The following is a 14,710-nucleotide window of genomic DNA, read 5'->3' on the forward strand; positions in this document are numbered from 1 at the left end:
GGTATCAGAGCTACCCTTCTTGGGAGCTTCCCGGTGTATGTGTGATTTGTTCACAAGCATTTTCTCTTATCATTAAGTGGAATTTTTGGTGAGAGACCCGTTGGTTTCATTTTTGCATTGAGGTTTGATTCTTACTTCTTAAAGTGGCACTTTGAAGCATCAAGAAGGCCAACAACTTTAACTCCTTAGTGAGCATTGATTTGTGATATACATTACCCTTTATGCTTGTGTAAGTGGCATACATCGGAGTGAGGGAGGGAAAGCATTAATCTCTTCATCTTTAGTGGCACAAGAGAGGGAAGAGAAATCATCTATGGAAATCTCTTTGTGAGTGAGAAGAAGTACAAAACAAATCCTTGTTTTTATAGCTTGTGTGAGAGTATAATATTGGTGGTGTGATTGAGAGGGTTTAGTACATCAATCTTGAAGCATTGGATCTGAGCTTGGAGACCTTCTTCAAAGCCATCATCAATAAAGAAGTGCAGTGGAAGACCTTGAGAAATCATCAACTTCAAGTGGTGGCCAACATTGATGATTGAGAGCATCAACAAAGCAAAGAAGGTACAAATATATGATTTTTCTGTGTGCAAAACATAGTGAAAAATAGCACTATTTGGAGGCTTCAATTACACTTGTGTTGGTATGTGCTACAACCATTGTGTTAGGGCTTTAGCCTCAGGGCATCAAGCCCTCTAACTTAGGCTTGAAGAGATTGCATAACCACAGTCGCCTAAAGCTAGGTTATTAGGTGGGGCTCATAGAGCCACCTATGAGAAGAAAACAACAGTCGATGAAGTCCAACCCAAAACCACACGAACAACAGCAAATTTAGAGTCGAGGATGAGCAACAGAAAATAGTAGTTAATCAGCATATTAATTATAGTCCGATAGGGTGTTAATCAACCCAATTGAGAAGACAAGCATGAGGTACGCACTATTCTCAATCAAATATTGATTTGGGCTGAATCAAGGGAGAAATTGATCCTCCACCGCTAGCTTGTTTTCCTCCTTCATTATAGGAGGGAAAGTACATTTGTACAAATTTATTTATGATTTTGTTTCAAGTTTCATTTACTCTAAGGTTTTCACATGTCTTCAATAAATACCTTATGATAAAGGGTCGCATCCTTTGCATATTTTTCATCATCTTTGTGGGAGAGTAGCAATTACACATGCATTCTTTGTGACAAGCATATTGTACATGCTCTAGACCTATAAAAAGCACACTAGCATTTCTTAGTGTGAAAAGGGGGGAAAGGTTCATAGTATGTGTGTGACATCATGCCTAGATTTATCAAAACCAAAACCAAAGCCCAAGTGCAAAAGTCAAAACAAAGCATTCAATCCAAGCAAATATCCAAGGTTCAATCCAACACACATTACCTAGAGTGGTCAGAGTTCATGTACACACATCTTTATTTTTTTGGTGAAGGGATTCTTGAGTGAAGTTCCTTGTTGTGAAAACTAGCTCCATCGTAAAGTCCTAGAACTATAAAGGGCTTCCCTCTTTGTGTAATTTGGGAACACTGTGTTTGTGTCAAATTGAATAGCATGGCAAACATGGTGGGAAATATGTTTAATAAAATACATAAATTTGATAGATCCAAGTGCCGTACTTGGTGCATCAAAATGCAAATGTGTCTCATAGAAAAAGACATGTCGGGAGTGGTCAATGGCACTAAAAGAGGCCAAATGGAGATCCATAACTCATTATCAAGAGGATCAATTTAGACTCCAAAGCATTATTCCTCATCATTTGTGGGCTAGGTGATAGCCAAATCCATCAAGTGAGCTTAGCAAATACTTCCAATGAAGTATGACTTAGGCTCAAGTCCATCTTTGGGCAAATCAGTGTAGCTGCTAGGTTCTTCTTAAGAAAGAAACTTTACATGATAGAAAAGGATGACAAAACCAGTTTGGATTCTCATGTCAATGATATTAGATGTATGATTAATTAACTCAGTGGTGCAGGTGTTACCCCATTGATGAAAAGAGGAGGCCATCTATGTGTTGCTCTCTAGCATGCCTCCTTGTTATGAGCAATGTGTCTCAGTGTGATAGAAAATTAAACCAATCATACTCTGTTAATCCCATTTTGGATTAACAAATATGCTCCTCTATTTGAGAAAATTAATAAGTGCTATGTAAAGGCACTATAAAGGTTGTACATTATGAGATATTGGCCAGCCAAGGCTTTAGTTAGTAAGTTTTGGGTGCCCAAGTATGAATAAGGACCAGTTGTATAAAAGGCATTTTCTCAAAATGGAAACACACAATCCCCCTTTGTGCTATGAGAGATCTTTCTTTGTCTTGTGTGTGTGTAAGAGAAAGAGAGAGAGATAGAGAGAGTACTCTAGTGCATGTTCTTCTTCTATGCATGTGTGTGGGAGAGTGAGAGGAATCTTGATTGCCTTGCATTGTGGACCGTGGTGTGAGTGACACAGTGGTGACAACATGGAGGTGGAGATCGGAGGAGTGGAGCTTCCAAAAGAGAGCTTGGAGAGCGTCAAGGGATGTGAAATCAAAGCATTGATATTTGGTGTCTATTGCTTCTTCTAACTCTAAGCGCAATCTATGGGTACGAGCCCCGTCATAGTCTAAGACCGGACTTACAAACCCAAACAGCCCTAAATTCTGGCTCCAGGAATGCTAACATAGTGAGGATTAGTGGAATGACTCCTAGGGTTAGGAGGGACAAGGAAAATGATGCCCAAACGGGCCAAATCTTCTTTCCCACATCGGAGGAAGTGGACATTGACATGAAACTGGCTGAGCGCCAATTGTGACTATTGGGCTTAAAAAGGCAATGGCGGAACAAAGAAAAATTGATAATTTTAATCTGTTTTGACCACGTGGCAAAGAACCAGAAACATCTAGAAATGTCAAATAACATGTGGATGGGAATGACAGAAGGAGGAATACCAGCCTTAGAACCCATAAACAAGGAAGCCAAGGCTAAGAGAGTCCTCGAAACACAAGAAGTGGACAATCTACCTAGAGCATTTGCAGGAGGAGGAGAGGATATACATGAAATGATCAATGATCCCACAATCTTGTAGAGCATGGAACTTCTAATTTAACAAAGGCGGGCTAAGGCCGCTAATGATGAGACAGGTGATGAGGATGTGCTCGGACCCAGCCATAGACCCAAATTGAATATAACAACCTATGCAGGAAGAGGAAGAGTTCTAAGTAGGGGGTAGCTCCTCAAAGGCCAATTGTGGATCCCAACACAAATCTAAATGCGGTCACAAGGGCAGATTATGGCTGCAGAAATGAGCAGATGCATGGTTAGAGAACTAGGCACTTCCCTTGAATCGAGACCATCTCAGATGAAGCCACACATCATTTTGAGGCTTGTGCAAAGTTCTCAGGAGATGGGGACCCAATCCAGCACATAGAGAGTTTTTAGTCAATCTGCGAAACATGTGGGCTAATAAGAGATGTAACCATGATACCTGATCTCTGGCCCTAGAAGGGAAGTCCCACCAAAGGTATTGAACCCTAAATCCTGAGGATAAAGTCAATTTTACTCGGCTTAAGAATGTTTCATGGGTGGTTACAAGGGACACCACTTTTGACAGTTGGGCGCCTTGAAGGTAGCCTGAAAATAGGCATCTTCACAACTTCAAGGTCCAATCTCTCATAATTATGTTTGGAATTTAGTGGCATGGTGTTTGGGGCACATTATACATAAAGTGGTTGTTCAAATGGCACCCCCTGATCAAAAATCCAATTTATTTTAGTGATTGTTTCATTACATGGAAGTTTTGGCATTTGCATTTTCGAACTTTCTTTATTGTAGTATATGTCACACATACAATGCTTAGTACTTCCGCATCCCAAGTCCAATTATCATCCCAACTATTTAACTATTTTCTAAAAATACTTTTTTAGCTTTTTTATATTGTAAATCAACATGTGATTTTCTATTCAAGATCTTGGCAAATGAGAAGCTCATCATTGAAGATCCAACGGTGAGAAGTTAGACAAATATGTATAGAATGTGGCCATATTGTCAAATTACAATTTTAACGGTTGAACTTCTATAGAAAATTTACACAGTCTCTTAGAGGGCATGCAAAAGTTTAATAATTTAATTATATACATTTTATATGACCCTCATTGCACTTCAATTTCTTGTGGATCAAAGTACTTGTCATGATGAATTTAACCAAAAACAAAATGGAGTGAATTCGAGTAGGGAAAGTCCATTTTCCAGATTTTCCAGCCACCTTAATCAAATTTTCACAGTTTGTCCACCCAAAGTATAAAACAAAGGAACCCTATTAGGCTTGGTGTTTCGAGAGTATGCCATTTGTCAAGCAACAGAGAATATAATATCTAAAGAAATTTTAATATTATTTATTAACCAAATAAATTTTATTTATTAAATAAATAATATAATACTCATCACTTCAAATAATTAATTCATTCATCAGTTCTAAAAATTATAATTATCTTTTAATATTTTTTAATGTTTTACAAAAAATTATCATTATCTATAAAAATCTAGATTTTATCCATAATCTAATTTAACCAATGAAATGCTAACTAGCTTGGTATATGTAACCCAATTTTCAGAGTCTCCCTCATTCTTAGAGCTTCACCAACTTTGGAGATAGCTCCATTCCAAGCATATGTTAATCTTGTTCTAGTATTGCTTTAATCTTAATTATCTTTAATTTTTTGCTTAATCTCTTTTTCCTTTAATTTTTGTTTAATCTCTTTTTTCCTACTTCTTAGCATGGGTTCACAAAGTCATAGGAGTAAAAAAAAGCAATAGGCAACAGGATCCCCCAATCCACCTTGTTCATGATGAGGAGCAAGAAAACGCACGGCAGGTTTGATTGATGAGGCATCATCTCCTCCCCCACCCATTCTCCATCTCTTCCCCATGACCCCACTCCACCTCCTTCTCCTCCTCATTCTCCCACAATTCTTTCTCTACACTATTTTGACCCCTTTGCCACTCCTCCCTTACACCTTCCCCATGTAGTTGTCACTCCACCCTCAGGCGCCGCCCATGAGGTCGGTGCCTCTCCACCTTTTGGCATGCCATCCAAGATTGGCACTTTTCTCTTGGGTGTTTCCCACCATGAGCCAGCCACTCCTCCATTGGGTGCCTCTCCATCTTTGGGTGCACCATCCGTGCTTGCTCCTTTGTCGAACGCCTCCCATGAGCTTGCCACTCCTCTACCCAGTGTCTCTCCAACCTCAGGTGTGGCCCATGAGTTTACCTGACCATCATATACTCTCATCTAGTTCTTGTTGTGAAACTCACGCTTCGTAACAGCAAGAAAGTTAGTCCCCCACCCTGGACCTTAGCCCAGCACGATCATATGAGCATCTTGGAGACTGTAATGAAGCGGTGGATATAAGTTGTACATATGAGGCCAAGGGCCAAGCATAACTTGTATTGGACCAAAGGGTCAAGTATAAGTGGGGACATATATTTATGGGCTAAAGGCCAAGTAGGGTGGACATTAATAAGTGTGTGTGAAAAGGGGGCCATGGTATATAGGCCAATGTGAATAGCTAATTACAATTAACTCTTACTAATCAAATTTACAAGCTAATCAGCTTTCATGGCAATCTTGCCCTTCTCCCTACTCATGGATGGTGCTCCTACACCCATGTTGTCACTCCATGCTTTGAGTGGCCATAGCTAGTTCTTTGCAGTGGTATTAGAGCTTTCCATTGATCCTATTTTTCCCAAATTTCACCATGTTTTGCTATAGAAATTTTCAGCCATTTGGTGCTTCAATAATTCCATCACCTTTCTTGCTCTAATCACTCCATATCTTTTAACCATCATTTAGGCACCATTATGGGAGAGATATTGTGCATCTTAAACATGTGATTAGGGCTTTGGATTCACTACAGGCTAGCAGCAAAATCTGGACGTGCTGGCAGTGAAAATCATCAATATCACATACCATGGAGCTCATCTAATGAGATGATTAGACAAGACTAATGACAAGTTGGAATGGCCAATGTCAAGAAATTAGGGTTTCTTGGAAGAAAGCCCTAAATCTCAAGGAAGGATTCAAGAACTCCAAGATTCAAGCAAGAAATGTAAGGTAGCAAATGCTCAAAGATTACCTCAAGGCCTTGCTTATGAGTGTATGGTGGAGAATACCTTTGCCATGAAGAAAAATGTGGACCTCTGTTTTTCAAATTTTGTAGAGTCCCATAGCTTCATAGATCAAGAAATATGCTCTCCCTAGGGTAGATAATACTTGGGAAACCCATTCTTAAGCATTGTGAAGCTTCTAAACATGTAATGATACTATTACACAAGCTAATGCTTCAAATAGACCAATGATCAAGCCATTTGTCTCAAGTTTGGGGGTTTTTAATCAAATCCATACACCATTGGATGCCATCGGAACCATTTGATGTTTCTTCAATCATTGGTGTGACATTTAAGCCATCTCTATGCTTGGGAATGTCAAGATACATGCCAATCCATATGCCTTTTTCTTCACCTTGTTTATTGCATTGGCATTGAATTGTTTTCACATGAAGCCATGGAGATTGAAGACATCAAGAAGCTCAATTGTATTCCCAAATAACCTCTTCTATATACGACATTATCTTCGTATGCTGGATGATCATGGCGTGCAACTATAAGTGCCGATTGTAAGTTCATTCACATATACCCTTCAAGTTCATGTTTCACAACTCACACACACTTGTACTCACATCTCAATTCTTAGTAATCAAGTGATGTGTGGGTATTTAGAGGAGAAGCCGAGGGGAGCATGTCTCGAATCCGTCTTGTCGTGAGTGCCTTGGAAAAGTCGTAAGGTGGAGGATTAGGTACCAGTGGTAATGAAGAAATGGCCCCAACTTGTGCCCATTTTTGACCTAGGTACGACCTTCAAGCTTCAATGGTTTGGCCGGGAGATTGGCAAGCTTCAATGGTCTTCATCGACATTCGAGTGCCTATTGTGGATGCATTTTATTGGGCAAGGATTTGGCAAGTAGGGAATTCAATATTACAATTGATTTTGCTTGATTTGATATTGAGATTTGGCCACTAATACAAAGAAGACCATGCCAAAAAAATTTAAAATTTACATGCATGGTTGGGATTGAGGGTAATTGTGGACACATATAAGGTGCTTTTGGATGCCAAAGATGCTTGGAATCAAGGGTGGTACATGTGGAACATGCGAAAGGCAAATGGGTACCAAAGGAGCCCTTGAGCAAAATTTGCAGATTCACAAAACCCTAATTCAGTAAAATTACATTAGGGATGGAGTTTGGGTGATTATATAGGCTCTTAATACTGCCTTATACCTTCCCAACAAGCCTTAAACCTCTCCGTTTCCAACATCATTTGGATCCCCAACTTGCCATTTTTCATTGGAGGTCAAACTTGTGCCCATTCAAAAATTACATTAAAAAATTACATTAGGGTTGGAGTTTGGGTGTTATATAGGCTCTTAGTACTCCCTTATACCTTCCCAACAAGCCTTAAACCTCTCCGTTCTAACATCATTTGGATCCCCAACTTGCCATTTTTCATTGGAGATCAAACTTGTGCATAGTTAGAAACATCGAGCTATTTGGGACAAATGACATCATAGGATATGGATGTACATCATTAGGGATTCCCAACAATCCATAGTATACCCGAATTTGATGTCGTTTGGGGGGTCAAACCTATATGGTTTACTTTGACCAAAAAGTCAAAACAGAGGATATCTACACTTTGACTTTGGTCAAAACCCTCTTCGACATAGTTAGTACTTGTCACTCATCATCACAAACCCACACATCAAATTTCATCTAAATCCAATGACTTTTGAGTACTCTATAGTCTAATTTCGATTTTCAGCAGTGTTGTAAAAACTCTAAAACAGAGAATATTACGGCTATTCGAAAATTTTCTATTCTTGAATATTTGCATTCTATACCTCAAGATCTTTAAATAGAGCCCTAAATCATCCAATTGCGACATCATTCAAGCCTTCTACTAGCCATTCAAGGGGACGTCTGTCTAAGCAAGCAATGGAACTTCATGAGATAAGGGAAGATAGGGAAATGGTGAATGAGGATTGTGTAGAAGAGATTGGTGATGAGGGTGTGAATCTACAAGATGACAACATTGCAAATGCAGCACATAGGATCAATCATATGCAAATTGGGCCAAGTTTTGCAAATGTGGTCAATACATGATGATGATGATGATGATGGGAAGCATGATGGAAAGTATGATGCAAGAGATTACGGGCACCATAACGCAAACACTTGTGCAAGAGATTAAGAGTATGCATGGAGACATGAAAACCAAGGATGAAGACAAGGGTGGCACATCTCTCGACAAGCTCATGTTAAGGACAAGGAGAATTATCACCCAAATTTTCATTCTACTCATGGTGCTATGTGCAACCCAATGTTTACACACTCACCCAATGATGCCAAGGCAAAGTTCATGCATCTCCAAATGAAGGTTCAAGAGTTCTAAGGAGTGATGGTCACATTCCATTCAAAGGGAATACTCATCGAGGAAGATTTCTTTGGTGAGTTTGAGGACTACAATCATTATGTGGATAGGCCTATTCGTAGGCGTGTTGACTGTCATGGAAATGGAGATGAATTCAAGGGTGCGAAGGATAAGATCATCCTTTCAAAGTTTACTGGTGAAGACACTAATAATGATGTCTTTGAGGAGTGGGTCCTTTTAGTTGAGGGATGTATTTGTGTGTGTGTGTGTGTGTATACACACACACATATATATATATATATACATATATATAATACAACAAATGTTCTTATTTTGCTAATTGTTTTATGTAGTACTTTATGTTAAACTTCTTATAGTATTGAATCAAAGTTAACATTGATACGTATGCAGGATTTTTTGGATCTCGATGGGCTTCCATGGTGCAATCTTTTTTCCTAGGTCTATTATTTTGTTGGGATTAATCCCTTGTCCTTTTGTGGGATTAAGATTATTAAAGTATTTTGGTTTTTTTTTGTAAAGCGTTGGTGGAAGGAAGCTTTTGTTTTTTTAAGAGCTCACCCTAAGCTATTTAAAGCATTGCTTTCTAAGGTCATATAAAGCCTATTAAGGCTTCTTTGTACATGATACATGCACGAAGAAGGGAAGATGGTGTGGAGAGTATAATGAAAGATGGAGCTTCTTGTTTTGAATTGAGCACCAATTTCTTCCATGTTTTCCGTCATTTTATTGCACATCATCATAAATATCTCATCAAGGTTGTTACGGTCATCATCTTCATCATTCTTCAAGCGCACGACTATGTGTGTTGATGACAGAATAAGCTAGGATCTTTGCTTTTTAGCCTTAGCAAGGGGCTTTTCTAACATGCGATCTTGCATGGCCTTATTGGGTAGGAGAGCCACCTTTAAAGATCTCACCTGTTGTTGCAGGTTTGAGCCTCCTTCATTGCAACTTTGGTCCTTTATTAGTGGTGTGGTAGCCACACCTTAGTGTGTTTGGTTAGCAAGCCAAAGCTGTGTGGTTGGGGGTAATTTCTATGCAAATGGTAATATAGGCTTGGCCAGCAGGCCCTAGCATCCATTTGCACAACCATTTTACTTTGAATATATATATTAAATGTTTTTTAATGTAATAAGATTCTGGGTTTCTAGAAAGTAGGAAAATACCAAGTAAGGAATGGATTTTTTTTGGGAACAAGAGCTTCTTTAAAGACAGGTCCTAGACTTCATTAAATTGAACTTATTTGGAGGCCTTAAACTCAGAGCACAATGCCCGGGTGATGCTTCCATGTACATGAGAGGGTGTATTTGGCAATTATCTTTGCACCCTCACATTTTTTGGTGAACCCAACGTGAAGCCTCTCACATGGGTTGTGTGAGAGTGTAACACTGTTTGGTGTATGACTATGGTGGCTGGAATCTTATTTCCAAATGTATCCACGTGATGATAATTTATGGCACTTCATGTGGATGTACAAAAATACAACAATTCTGTAGAAGTGTTCATTGGAACAATGGTGAGCCATTTCATCCTGTATTTACGAGAGGTTTGCATCTATGATTGGTATGTTTGACTACCAGGCAAATGAGGTACGCAAGCAGTGATTGGTCTTGGTAGTTCAAGGCATGTTTTGTAATGTGTGTGTATGAGAGTATGATCCAAGTAGTTGTAATCAAAATTAGGTTGTGAATATTGGGAGTTCAAAGAGGATGCTAATTCGGTGGTCAAGATGGAAGATAAGCATGTACCAGCAGCTAAGGAGTGTTGTGAAGACCAAGATTTGGAGTCTTTGTAGAATGTTGATACTGTCTTCGGGTCATAGCATGAGGAGGAGCCTTGTGTGCGACAAGAGGGGGATGATTTTCAAGAGGTGATGGTGGTATGTTCTGATCTCTTTGAGAGCTTGGTGGCATGCGAGGCTTCTTCCTTTGAGGCCATGTCAGCTCTATCGATTGTGTGAAGGAGATGATCGAGGACTATGATTTTGTGGGACACACCTTGAGCAATGAAGACGAGGACGTGATTGGCTGAATTCTTGGGCGCTCTTGAAGGTAAGAGTTTCATTGACATTTCTTTTTAAATGGATGAGTATAGATGCTCCTATAGACCTTGTTATGGATGGAGATTATGTTGAATTAGGGCACTTTGAGCTTGGGTGTGGTATTAATGAAGCAAAGGAGTCTCCTCTTCCTAAAGCTTCCATTGATATGCTTGAGGAGGAGGATCTTCTCTTTTTGGCAAAGGATTTGTTTGAAAACTAGGTGGATGCTCCTATAGTTTACATTGATGAGCTTGAGGAGGATGATTTTCTCTCCATGGAAATGGATATATTTGAAGAACCATTGAGCATATGATGGTTTGCCTTTTTATTTCCTATATTTGATGATGAGGACGATGCTTATGATGGTTTGTCTACTCTCTTTGCCATTGAGGAATTTGGGGTGCATGAGGTACTTGAAGTTCTTGAGAATAGTGTGTATGCAAAGCCAAATGTTGAAGGTTAATTGGAGGACAAATATCCTTGTGAGTTAATGCTTGTTGATTGTCGCATGAATATGGATTACAAGCCTTTGAGAAGGATTGATTGGCCATGTGATGAGTTTCTTTGCATGGATTCTACAAAGGGGATATTTGTGGAGTCAACATGTTCTACATTTGATCATGGAAAAGTTATTGGATTTCGTGAAGGAAGTGATCTTCATCGACACATTAGGGGATTAGCATATGGTTTGATGATGATGCATGGTATGTTTCTTTCTTCTTTGACAAGATATGGTTTCGACAACATGATGGTATGGTCACTCTTCAAAGGCTCGTGTTCTCTATCTGATCATCACGAGATCTTGGGCCTCAGTTCCTCATGGTTAGATCAATCATTTTTTAGGATTAAAAATGATATGGTTTCAACAACATGATGGTATGGTCATTCTTCAAAGGCTCATGTTCTTTATTTAATCATCACAAGATCTTGCACCTTAGTTCCTCGTGGTTAGATCAATCATTTTTTAGGATCAATTCTTTGTATGGCTTGTGCCAAGAAAGTGTAAGTGTCTTTGTGCTATAGAGAAATGGGGGATTGCTTCTTCTTTTGTCTGTTATGTGGTTCACGGTTCACATACGGGATTCTTAGCAATGTCACAATTTCTAGGGACGAGGATACTATTGTGGAGTTTTTGGTCCACATTGAAGATCCATATAAGTTTCTTGGGGCTAATATTGTTGAGGAGGGCTGGCATATCATTTGGGATTTTCTTGCTTGTATCACAGATGTATCACAAATTTTCTTGCTTGTATCACATATGTATCACAGATGCAAATAAGGTCACACAAGGGTTGATGGATGGGTTTAATTACCTTCTCTCTACTATGATGACATTACTATGAACACTTTGGGGGATATGCACACTCTTGGTAGCTTGTATATAGGCCAAGAACTCTTGTGTGTTGAGGATATTCAAGAGGATAGACTTTCCACACATTCAATATGTACATATGACGCTTGAGGTGACAAAGTGGTTCAGGATGCTTTGTTAAAGTGGCTTGTGCATCAAAGCTAGTTATTTGGTGATCCATTGGTTGACAATGTTTGCATAGTTTGGTCGTTGAAGACATAGCTTATAATGATTCTTTGGCTTATGCTGGTGAGCAACCATGACACTTTGTCATCAACCCTGAGGATTTGGACCGGTAAAACAAAGACTATTGCAAATCGAGGTGATTTGGGGGGTGAATGTGATGTTTGTTCAAGTTTTTCATGTGTTTGGTCAGATACACATGTGCGTGCCATGAAGTATCAGTGTTGGTCACGTTTTCATCTATGTTGTATGTGTTGTCTATGGCAACATTGATGTAGATGCAGGTTTTTTTAGATCTCAATGGGCTTCCATGGAGAGCGATCTTTTTTCCCCAATCTTCACATTATCGATGTTATTTTGTTGGGACTTCCTTGTCCTTTTGTGGGATTAATATTATTAAAGTATTTTGGTTTTTTTTTTGTAAAGTGAAGGTGGAAGGAAGCTTTTGTTTTAGCTCACCCTAAGCTATTAAAAGTTAGCTATTTGAAGCATTGCTTTCTAAGCATGACTTTTTTGTACATGATAGACGACACACAAATAAGGGAAGATCGCATGGAGAGACAAATGAAATATGAGCTTTTCATTTCGAATTGAGCACCAATTTCTTCCATGTTTTTGATTTCTTGCTTGTTGTTTTGTTGCACATCATCATAAAGATCATCAAGGTTGTCACACGATCGTCATCTTCATCATTTTGCAAGTGCACGACTACGTGTGGTGGGGATAGAATAAGCTAGGAGTGCTACTTTTTAGCCTTGGCAAGGGGCTTTTCTAACACATGATCTTGCGTGGCCATGTTGGCTAGGGGTAATTTTTGCACAATGATAATATGGGCTTGGTCAGGCCCTACTGGGAATCCACATGGCCATTTTGCTTTGAATATATATATATCCTAGACAAATAAATGTTTTTTAAAATGGAAAAATATAAGAAGATTCTAAGTTTCTAGAAAGCACCATCATACTAAGTAAGGAATCATATTTTTTTAAGAAACAAGAGCTTCTTCAAAGATGGATCCTAGACTTCATTAAATTGAACTTATTTGGAGGCCTTTGCATGGTTTCACCCACATTACAAAGCCCGGGTAATGCTTCCATGTACATAGGGGCGGATTTGGTGATTATCTCTATGCCCTCACACCACATCCAAAGTTGAATTATCCTAAACTACCTGCACCAAAGAGTGAGCCTAACACTCCTAAACTCCCTTTGGCCCCCTAATACAAATCCAAATACTCTAGAAGTTTCATGACACCCAAAGGTCATGCACCCATGTTGATAGATCCCATGCCAAAGGCTCCAGAATTCGCAGAGAATCAAAGGCTCCATGATGATCTCCTAAAGATGATGTTGCAATAGTTGATGTATCAATTGTGGTGAGAGGAGGATTTTCTCCTAGCCCTAATGGATTTCCACTCCCACCCCTTGTTCCTAATGCATTGGGATGTTTTATGGCTGCCATCTTGGTGATACTTTGGGCTTCGCTAGTGGATAGTTCTATGGCTGCAATCTTCGTGGTAATTTGGGCTTCGCTAATGGGTACCAAAGGTTGGGAAGGACTCTTTGAATGAGACTCCTAGGATAAAGTCTACGAGTTGAGAAATAAGGCTTATGTGAGTAGGGCTTGGGGAATCGGGTGCATGAGCCTCAATAATATTTCCTTCCATGACATTGGTTGAAACCCCTTTAGAGAGTGAGGTGTGTCATGGAGAACCATGCTTTTTCCACATGGATTTTATGAGAGGGATTAACAAGAATCAAGGAGACATGAGGAAATAGGTAGACTCTTCCAAGTAGGGTAGTGTACCACTTTGAACACATTGATATTCGTAGTAAGAAAAAATACTCCAGTCTTCATAGGCTCTTAGGATCCACTTAGTTATCAACTTGTCTACAAGATCAAGATCTATGAGGTTAGGGAGATTCAATCCTCTCAATGCCTTGGGTGAAGTGAAATTATTCCACTTGACTTCCAACATCTTTTCAATTGTAAGGTCCTTTATATTTGTGGGTGAGAGATGAGGAAACATTTGAGAGCAAAGATCCTTCCAACTAAGCCCAATCTCATCCCTTTCCATCTATCAAATTTACTCTGAATGTTTACAATAACCCACCAACTCCATCTTTAGTGAAGGGTTACATGAAGCCCCATTAGAGAGCTCATAGCCCTAGGTAAGGATGAAGTTTTGTTTGAGGGAATTTTGAGTTATGACACTTATCTTATAATGGTTGATATATAAGAACTAGAAGCTTTGTAGAACAAATCCAAGCACTCCCTAAATCCATTTATGGATATATTCTCATTATTAAGCATAGTTGGCTTTGGCTTCGTAGAGCACCTTGACTCTCTAGAGTCACACTAAATCGCACTCGTCACCTTTAGTGTACTTGTTGGTCTCCATGGGCTCTTGGTTCATGATGTGCTCTACAAGACATCTCCATGTTCATGATGTGCTCTACAAGACATCTCCATGTTAGGGAGATCCTCTAGCATCACTAGCTGTAGACATGATGAGTCTCTCGTCAATCATTGACTCCCCTAGCTAGACATTTTGGATGGATGTATTGTAGTAGCATGGCAATTTATTTTTTCCCATGCATCTAAAGATATTTCTATCATCATCATGCATGTGGAGAGACTCGTCAATTATTGACTC

The sequence above is a fragment of the Cibotium barometz genome, chromosome 41, assembly GCF_041138505.1.
Source record: "Cibotium barometz isolate CiBa-2024 chromosome 41, ASM4113850v1, whole genome shotgun sequence".
In the NCBI taxonomy this organism is placed as follows: domain Eukaryota; kingdom Viridiplantae; phylum Streptophyta; class Polypodiopsida; order Cyatheales; family Cibotiaceae; genus Cibotium; species Cibotium barometz.